Here is a 9984-nt window from a genome sequence, read left to right as displayed (position 1 = left end):
TGTTTGTATAGGGTCTCGAGCCCCTTCAAGCTCTTCCAGTCCTTTCTCCGATTCCTTCAACGGGGGTCCTGTTCTCAGTTCAGTGGTTTGCTGCTGGCATTCACCTCTGTATTTGCTGTATTCTGGCTGTGTCTCTCAGGAGAGATCTACATCCGGCTCCTGTCGGCCTGCACTTCTTTGCTTCATCCATCTTGTCTAATTGGGTAGCTGTATATGTATGGGCCACATGTGGGGCAGGCTCTGAATGGGTGTTCCTTCTGTGTCTGTTTTAATCTTTGCCTCTCTCTTCCCTGCCAAGGGTATTCTTGTTCCCCTTTTAGAGAAGGAGTGAAGCATTCACATTTTGATCATCCATCTTGAGTTTCATGTGTTCTAGGCATCTAGGGTAATTCAAGCATTTGGGCTAATAGCCACTTATCAATGAGTGCATACCATGTGTGTTTTTCTGTGATTGGGTTACCTCACTCAGGATGATATTTTCCAGTTCCAACCATTTGCCTATGAATTTCATAAAGTCATTGTTTTTGATAGCTGAGTAATATTCCATTGTGTAGATGTACCATATTTTCTGTATCCATTCCTCTGTTGAAGGGCATCTGGGTTCTTTCCAGCTTCTGGCTATTATAAATAAGGCTGCTATGAACATAGTGGAGCACGTGTCTTTTTTATGTGTTGGGGCATCTTTTGGATATATGCCCAAGAGAGGTATAGCTGGGTCCTCAGGTAGTTCAATGTCCAATTTTCTGAGGAACCTCCAGACTGATTTCCAGAATGGTTGTACTAGTCTGCAATCCCACCAACAATGGAGGAGTGTTCCTCTTTCTCCACACCAGCATTTGCTGTCCCCTGAGTTTTTGATCTTAGCCATTCTCACTGGTGTGAGGTGAAATCTCAGGGTTGTTTTGATTTGCATTTCCCTTATGACTAAAGATGTTGAACATTTCTTTAGGTGTTTCTCAGCCATTAGGCATTCCTCAGCTGTGAATTCTTTGTTTAGCTCTGAACCCCATTTTTTAATAGGGTTATTTGTCTCCCTGCAGTGTACCTTTGTGTGTTCTTTGTATATTTTGGATATAAGCCCTCTATCTGTTGTAGGATTGGTAAAGATCTTTTCCCAATCTGTTGGTTGCCGTTTTGTCCTAACCACAGTGTCCTTTGCCTTACAGAAGCTTTGAAGTTTTATGAGATCCCATTTGTCCATTCTTGATCTTAGAGCATAAACCATTGGTGTTTTGTTCAGGAAATTTTTTCCAGTGCCCATGTGTTCCAGATGCTTCCCTAGTTTTTCTTCTATTAGTTTGAGTGTGTCTGGTTTGATGTGGAGGTCCTTGATCCACTTGGACTTAAGCTTTGTACAGGGTGATAAGCATGGATCGATCTGCATTCTTCTACATGTTGACCTCCAGTTGAACCAGCACCATTTGCTGAAAAAGCTATCTTTTTTCCATTGGATGGTTTTGGCTCCTTTGTCAAAAATCAAGTGACCATAGGTGTGTGGGTTCATTTCTGGGTCTTCAATTCTATTCCATTGGTCTATCTGGCTGTCTCTGTACCAATATCACGCAGTTTTTATCACTGTTGCTCTGTAATACTGCTTGAATTCAGGGATAGTGATTCCCCCTGAAGTCCCTTTATTGTTGAGGATAGTTTTAGCTATCCTGGGTTTTTTGTTATTCCAGATGAATTTGCAAATTGTTCTGTCTAACTCTTTGAAGAATTGGATTGGTATTTTGATGGGGATTGCATCGAATCTGTAGATCGCTTTTGGTAAAATGGCCATTTTTACTATATTAATCCTGCCAATCCATGAGCATGGGAGATCTTTTCATCTTCTGAGGTCTTCAATTTCTTTCTTCAGAGGCTTGAAGTTCTTATTGTACAGATCTTTTACTTGCTTGGTTAAAGTCACACCGAGGTACTTTATATTATTTGGGACTATTATGAAGGGTGTCGTTTCCCTAACTTCTTTCTTGGCTTATTTCTCTTTTGTGTAGAGGAAGGCTACTGATTTATTTGAGTTAATTTTATACCCAGCCACTTTGCTGAAGTTGTTTATCAGCTTTAGTAGTTCTCTGGTGGAACTTTTGGGATCACTTAAATATACTATCATATCATCTGCAAATAGTGATATTTTGACTTCTTCTTTTCCAATCTGTATCCCCTTGATCTTCTTTTGTTGTCTGATTGCTCTAGCTAGAACTTCAAGAACTATATTGAATAAGTAGGGAGAGAGTGGGCAGCCTTGTCTAGTCCCTGATTTTAGTGGGATTGCTTCAAGTTTCTCTCCATTTAGTTTAATGTTAGCAACTGGTTTGTTGTATATGGCTTTTACTATGTTTAGGTATGGGCCTTGAATTCCTATTCTTTCCAGGACTTTTATCATAAAGGGGTATTGAATTTTGTCAAATGCTTTCTCAGCATCTAATGAAATGATCATGTGGTTTTGTTCTTTCAGTTTGTTTTTATAATGGATCACGTTGATGGTTTTCCATATATTAAACCATCCCTGAATGCCTGGGATGAAGCCTACTTGATCATGGTGGATGATTGTTTTGATGTGCTCTTGGATTCGGTTTGCCAGAATTTTATTGAGTATTTTTGCCTTGATATTCATAAGGGAAATTGGTCTGAAGTTCTCTTTCTTTGTTGTGTCTTTGTGTGGTTTAGGTATAAGAGTAATTGTGGCTTCATAGAAGGAATTCGGTAGTGCTCCATCTGTTTCAATTTTGTGGAATAGTTTGGATAGTATTGGTATGAGGTCTTCTATGAAGGTCTGATAGAATTCTGCACTCAACCCATCTGGACCTCAGCTCTTTTTGGTTGGGAGACCTTTAATGACTGCTTCTATTTCCTTAGGAGTTATGGGGTTGTTTAACTGGTTTATCTGTCCCTGATTTAACTTCGGTACCTGGTACCTGTCTAGGAAATTGTCAATTTCCTGCAGATTTTCAAGTTTTGTTGAATATAGGCTTTTATAATAAGATCTGATGATTTTTTGAATTTCCTCTGAATCTGTAGTTATGTCTCCCTTTTCATTTCTGATTTTGTTAATTTGGACACACTCTCTGTGTCCTCTCGTTAGTCTGGCTAAGGGTTTATCTATCTTGTTGATTTTCTCAAAGAACCAACTTTTGGTTCTGTTGATTCTTTATATGGTCCTTTTTGTTTCTACTTGGTTGATTTCAGCTCTGAGTTTGATTATTTCCTGCCTTCTACTCCTCCTGGGTGTATTTGCTTCTTTTTGTTCTAGAGCTTTTAGGTGTGCTGTCAAGCTGGTGACATATGCTCTCTCCTGTTTCTTTCTGCAGGCACTCAAAGCTATGAGTTTTCCTCTTAGCACAGCATTTATTGTGTCCCATAAGTTTGGGTATGTTGTACCTTCATTTTCATTAAATTCTAAAAAGTCTTTAATTTCTTTCTTTATTTCTTCCTTGACCAGGTTATCATTGAGTAGAGCATTGTTCAACTTCCACGTATATGTGGACGTTCTTCCCTTATTGTTATTGAAGACCAGCTTTAGGCTGTGGTGGTCTGAAAGCACGCATGGGATTATTTCTATCTTTCTGTACCTGTTGAGGCCCGTTTTTTGACCAATTATATTGTCAATTTTGGAGAAAGTACCATGAGGAGCTGAGAAGAAGGTATATCCTTTTGCTTTAGGATAGAATGTTCTATAAATATCTGTTAAGTCCATTTGGTTCATGACTTCTCTTAGTCTGTCTACGTCTCTGTTTAATTTCGGTTTCCATGACCTGTCCATTGATGAGAGTGGGGTGTTGAAATCTACTATTATTGTGTGAGGTACAATGTGTGTTTTGAGCTTTAGAAAGGTTTCTTTTACGTATGTCGGTGCCTTTATATTTGGGGCATAGATATTTAGGATTGAGAGTTCATCTTGATGGATTTTTCCTTTGATGAATATGAAGTGTCCTTCCTTATCTTTTTTGATGACTTTTAGTTGAAAATTGATTTTATTTGATATTAGAATGGCTACTCCAGCTTGCTTCTTCTGACCATTTGCTTGGAAAGTTGTTTTCCAGCCTTTCACTCTGAGGTAATGTCTGTCTTTGTCTCTGAGGTGTGTTTCCTGTAGGCAGCAGAATGCAGGGTCCTCATTGTGTATCCAGTTTGTTAATCTATGTCTTTTTATTGGGGAGTTGAGTCCATTCATGTTGAGAGATATTAAGGATTAGTGATTATTGCTTCCTGTTATATTCATATTTGGATATGAGGTTATGTTTATGTGCTTTTCTTCTCTTTGTTTTGTTGCCAAGACGATTAGTTTCTTGCTTTTTCTAGGGTGTAGCTTGCCTCCTTATGTTGGGCTTTACCATTTATTATCCTTTGTACTGCTGGATTTGTAGAAAGATATTGTGTAAATTTGGTTTTGTCATGGAATATCTTGGCTTCTCCATCTATGTTAATTGAGAGTTTTGCAGGATACAGTAACCTGGGCTGGCATTTGTGTTCTCTTAGGGTCTGTATGACATCTGTCCGGGATCTTCTGGCTTTTATAGTCTCTGGCGAAAAGTCCGGTGTGATTCTGATAGGTCTGCCTTTATGTAACTTGACCTTTTTCCCTTACTGCTTTTAATATTCTTTCTTTATTTTGTGCATTTGGTGTTTTGACTATTATATGACAGGAGGAGTTTCTTTTCTGGTCCAATCTATTTGGAGTTCTGTAGGCTTCTTGTATGTTTATGGGCATCTCTTTCTTTAGGTTAGGGAAGTTTTCTTCTATGATTTTGTTGAAGATATTTACTGGTCCTTTGAGCTGGGAGTCTTCACTTTCTTCTATACCTATTATCCTTAGGTTTGATCTTCTTATTGAGTCCTGGATTTCCTGTATGTTTTGGACCAGTAGCTTTTTCCGCTTTACATTATCTTTGACAGTTGAGTCAATGATTTCTATGGAATCTTCTGCTTCTGAGAATCTCTCTTCTATCTCTTGTATTCTGTTGGTGATGCTTGTATCTACGGCTCCTTGTCTCTTCCTTTGGTTTTCTATATCCAGGGTTGTTTCCCTGTGTTCTTTCTTGATTGCTTCTATTTCCATTTGTAATTCCTTCAATTGTTTGATTGTGTTTTCCTGGAATTCTTTTAGGGATTTTTGTGATTCCTCTCTATCGGCTTCTACTTGTTTATTTATGTTTTCCTGCATTTCTCTAAGGGAGTTCTTCATGTCTTTCTTGAAGTCCTCATGATCAAATATGATTTTGAATCTAGATCTTGTTTTTCTGGTGTGTTTGGATATTCAGTGTTTGCTTTGGTGGGAGAATTGGGCTCCGATGATGCCATGTAGTCTTGGTTTCTGTTGCTGGGGTTCCTGCGCTTGCCTCTTGCCATCAGATTATCTCTGGTGTTACTTTGTTCTGCTATTTCTGACAGTGGCTAGACTGTCCTATAAGCCTATGTGTCAGGAGTGCTGTAGACTTGTTTTCCTGTTTTCTTTCAGCCCGTTATGGGAACAGAGTGTTCTGCTTTCGGGCATGTAGTTTTTCCTATCTACAGGTCTTCAGCTGTTCCTGTGGGCCTGTGCCCTGAGTTCACCAGGCAGGTCACTTGGAGCAGAAAAGTTGGTCTTACCTGTGGTCCCGAGGCTCAAGTTTGCTCATGGGGTGTTGCTTATGAGCTCTCCAGGAGAGCAGCAACCAGGAGGACCTGCACCGCCCTTTCTGGGAGCCCCTGTGTACCAGGGTTCCAGATGGTGTTTGGTGTTTTCCTCTGGAGTCAGAAATGTGGGCAGAATGTAGTCTCTTCTGGCTTCCCAGGCGTGTCTGCCCCTCTGAAGGTTTAGCTCTCCCTCCCATGGGATTTGGGTGCAGAGAACTGTTTATCCGGTCGGTCCCTTCAGGTTCCGGTGGTGTCTCGGGCGCAGGGGCTTTTTTTTTTAAAGATTTATTTATTTATTATATATAAGTACACTGTAGCTGTCTTCAGACACACCAGAAGAGGGCATCAGATCTCATTACAGATGGTTGTGAGCTACCATGTGGTTGCTGGGATTTGAACTCAGGACCTCTGGAAGAGCAGTTAGTGCTCTTAACCACTGAGACATCTCTCCAGCCCCCCAAGGCAAGTCTTATAAAAGATAACATTTAATTGGGGCTTATAGGTTTAGAGGTTCAGTCCATTATAATCAAGGCATGGCAGTATCCAGGCAGGCATGGTACAGGCAGAGCTGAGAGTTCATGTTCATTGTCATCTGAAGGAAGCCAGGAACAGACTGGGCATGCTCAGGCAGCTAAAAGGAGGGTCTCCAAGCCCACCTCCACAGTGACACACTTCCTCCAATAAGGACACACCTCCTAGTAGTTCCAGTCCTGGGCCAAGCATCTACAAACCATCACAAGCATGCCTTGGGGAACATATACAGACAAGGTGCCCAAGAAGTTACAGTAATTACTTTCATTCATAGCAGTCTCAGAATAAGATAAGCCACTCCCTTTCTCTTGGTTTAATATTCTCTCTCTCTCTCTCTCTCTCTCTTTCTCTCCTGCTCTCTTTTGATAAGACTTTGATAGATAAGATTTTTGCTATGCAGACCTGGATGGTCTCAATTCTCCTGCCTTACTCTCTTAGGTACCAGATTACAGGTGTGCACTGTCATACCTAGTCATCGTTGTATTCCTAATGGGACTACTAAATGCCTGGCACATAGAAAGTGCACAGGGAGGGACTGGCATTATTTTAATCATGATAGATGAGCAGTAAGCTTAAACTGAAGCATCTTAGCCAACATCTATAAATCTAAACCTTTTAATATAAAGTCACTGAAGATTTAGAGTGTTAGAGTTCTTACTGAGTTCAAAACTAGGCAAACACACACACACACACACACACACACACACACACACACACACACGCACACACACACACACAAATAATTTTTTTCCAACAAGTAAAAGTTACCATCTCAATTACTTGATTTGGAGTAGGTAGAAGCTTCCTTGCTGTGATAAAAGGTGTTATGCACATAATTTTAAGATAGAAGCACAAAATTCTTGTCTACGGCTGCAAGCTGTAAATGGTTCATTTCAGAGAAAAATCTTATCCAGGTGCTCAGCCCTCAGAAACTCCTCCACTAAAATCAGAGATGATTGAAGCTCTTAGCATAATGATGGAAGTCTCACTGATAGGCATCACATCGAGAAGGAAATGCCTTATAGACAGATGCAGAAAGCTTTTAGGCCGCCCTCTGCTTTTATTTCATCAGGTTCACACCTGAGAGTTATGTCCTCTACTACAGAACTGGATCACAGTTCAAGTTGCATAATTTAGCTCGCAGGAGCTAGATTTGAGAAAGGCTCCAATACAATAGAAGAGACAGTGCATCTATTTGATCCAATCAGCAAATATTTATCGTGTATGCACTCAGCTTCAGAGTAGTGTGCTGGATGCTGGGCATGCAAAGAGGAACAACAGCATGCATCCCCTGGCAACAAGGAGCTCAGATGGAAGGAGCTGGAATAGAACCTGTGTGAAATCGAATTCTTCAGGACCAGTTTCAAATGTTCATCAGTGGCTATGACGAAACCAAACCAAACCAAACCAAACTAAACCAAACCAAACCAAATCAAACCACCCCAAAACAAAACAAACCAAGCCCTGGCTCAGGTGGAATTAATGAGAACTAATTTATTCTGTTCTAGAGGCTAGCATTCCGGGCTTGGGGGAGGGAGTACGATTGGTCTTTGAGGGCTCTCCTGGCTCAAAGGGCGCTTTGCTTTCTTGGTCTTTCCTTTATATGGGCGGAGACCTCTCCCTTCATCAGTCCCGTTAACTTAGGATTCCGTCCTTCTGATCCTTTTAACTTCCTCCCTGTGAGTCTATGAATCATCTCCACATACAGCCATCCTGGGGGCTGGGGTCTCACTATTGCATTTCGCTGTACTTGTCAATCCACAGAGATAACTCCTAACTTCAGAACAAACATGAACACATACACATGACACATTTTCTCTCTTCCCAGGCATCTGAGAGGAAAATGAAAGGCTCTTTTACAAGTTTGGCTTGATATTATCTGATTACATGCAGCTAATTAGCCACTGGCTTCTGTTTTTCAGCAGCAATTCCTCTGGGAATTTTTGAGAAACAAGAAACTTAAATGTATCTTTAAATGTAATAAACTATTTGTGAGTTAGACTGCATGTGGTAGCATAAGCCATCACTCTGTAGGCAGAGGCAGATTCATCTCTGTGAGTTCTAGGCCAGCCAGGACTACATAGTGAGACCCTGACTCAAAAACGAAAACAGGACTCTAGAGATGGCTCAGAGGTTAAGAGCACTGACTGCTCTTCCAGAGGTCTTGAGTTCAATTCCCAGCAACTGTATCTGTAGTGTGGCTCACAACCATCTATAATGGGATCTGATGCCCTCTTCTGGCACTCAGGTGCACATGCAGATAGAACATTTATTCATACAGATAAAATAAAAAAAAAATCTTAAAAAACATTAAAAAAAAACCCAAAACTCAAAACAAAACCAAAAACACACCAAACAACAAAATTCATGAGTTCTATTTGGCAGTGACATGGACATAAAGGTAACTTTGAATGTTTGATTTATGTTTTATACTTTTTTTTTCTGAGTCTCAAGGACATATAGAATCTTAAATTGCTAATGAGACCTTAAGTATTCTCTGTAATGCCTAGCAGATAAAAGGATGAGGGATGCTCTGGGGACCCACTGACAGTTCTGAGCTGTTTCCCAGTGTAGGATCCTGGATCTCACTGGATCATTGAACTTGATGTATTCCAAGCGTCCTCCCTTCTTGTCTCCCTCCTGTTCGGTTTCCTTGCCATTCCTGTCACATGGACATCACCTAGCTGGTGAAGACTTGGAACCTGTTGGAGTCACCAATGGCCTCCAGACCCACCGCAGGAGGCATCAGGTGCTAGCAGAAGGCTGGCTTAAGAATTACCTGGAAACCTGTTGTGGTACTGACTTCTGGACTTGGAGACTGCAGTTGGTCTGGGGCGAGACTTTGGAATTTGTTTCAATAAACATTACCTATTTGGTAATGTTTTGGCTGTGTCACTTTGTCACATCTTGTCACTGTGACAGGATGCATGAAATAAACAACTGAAAGGGAGACTGATGTATTTTGGCTTACAGTTAGAGAGATTTCAACCCATATTATTTTAGCTCCATTGCTTATGGGCCCATGTTGAGGTCATATGGTGGGACTGTATGAAGGAAGATAATGTGTACATTAAGGTAGATAGGAAGCGGGGAGGGAGGACAGAGTGGCCCCAGGCCCCAGAAAGGCAACTTTTAGAGTCATGATCCCAATGAAGCACGTCTTCCAAATAGCCTTACTGCCTAGAGCTTTCCAGAACCTCTCCAAATCATACTGCCAACTTTGACACAGTCTGTAGGGGACATTTCCTGTTCCACTGTAGCAGGTGGTATTGGTGTGATGGGAGAAGACATATCATGACATCATATTCTCTCGCTGAATTTATTGGTCTAAGTCTGAAGGTCTCTCTAGGGTAATACAAATGTATGATTGTTCAGATGTCTTTCACTTTCAGCCCCAGGCCATCTAGAACTTGGTGACCCACTGTTACAATGGTTCCTGGGGAAACAGTATTGTCTTGTTTATTTGTTGTAAATGAGAGGCAGGATCCTTCCTTAATTTTCCAAAGCAGATTAGCGATCAGGTGCAAACACTTCATGGGGCTTGACTAACCGGAAAATGACAACACCGCAGGCTCAGACTCATTCTAGGCCCCAAGCTGACTCCACACTGACCCGACTTTCCCATGAAGCTCGAAGCAGCTTAACTTTATCAAGTGACACCTGACTGGTGCCATTTTCCTGGCTGAAATCCAGGCAAATCTTTCCATCTCAGAAGCAGGAGGGAGTTTTTTTTTCCTCTTCCCCTCACTGTTGGAGCCTAGTCCCTTGAACATTCATTTCCTAATTTAAAACTACAGAAAGTGGAACTATCCATCCCTTTCAGGGAAAATCAACTCCAAG

The 9984-nt window shown here is 41.0% G+C and overlaps 1 protein-coding gene across 1 annotated transcript in view; it reads left to right on the top strand.

Moving 5' to 3' along the window:
* Plac8l1 (PLAC8-like 1) overlaps positions 1-9984 on the top strand; it is a 32542-nt gene that overhangs the window by 12465 nt on the left and 10093 nt on the right. The gene's annotated exons all lie outside the window — the stretch shown is intronic.

Source organism: Rattus norvegicus, chromosome 18 (genome assembly GCF_036323735.1).
Source record: "Rattus norvegicus strain BN/NHsdMcwi chromosome 18, GRCr8, whole genome shotgun sequence".
NCBI classification, from domain to species: domain Eukaryota; kingdom Metazoa; phylum Chordata; class Mammalia; order Rodentia; family Muridae; genus Rattus; species Rattus norvegicus.
This window is presented reverse-complemented; position numbering and strand designations above follow the sequence as displayed.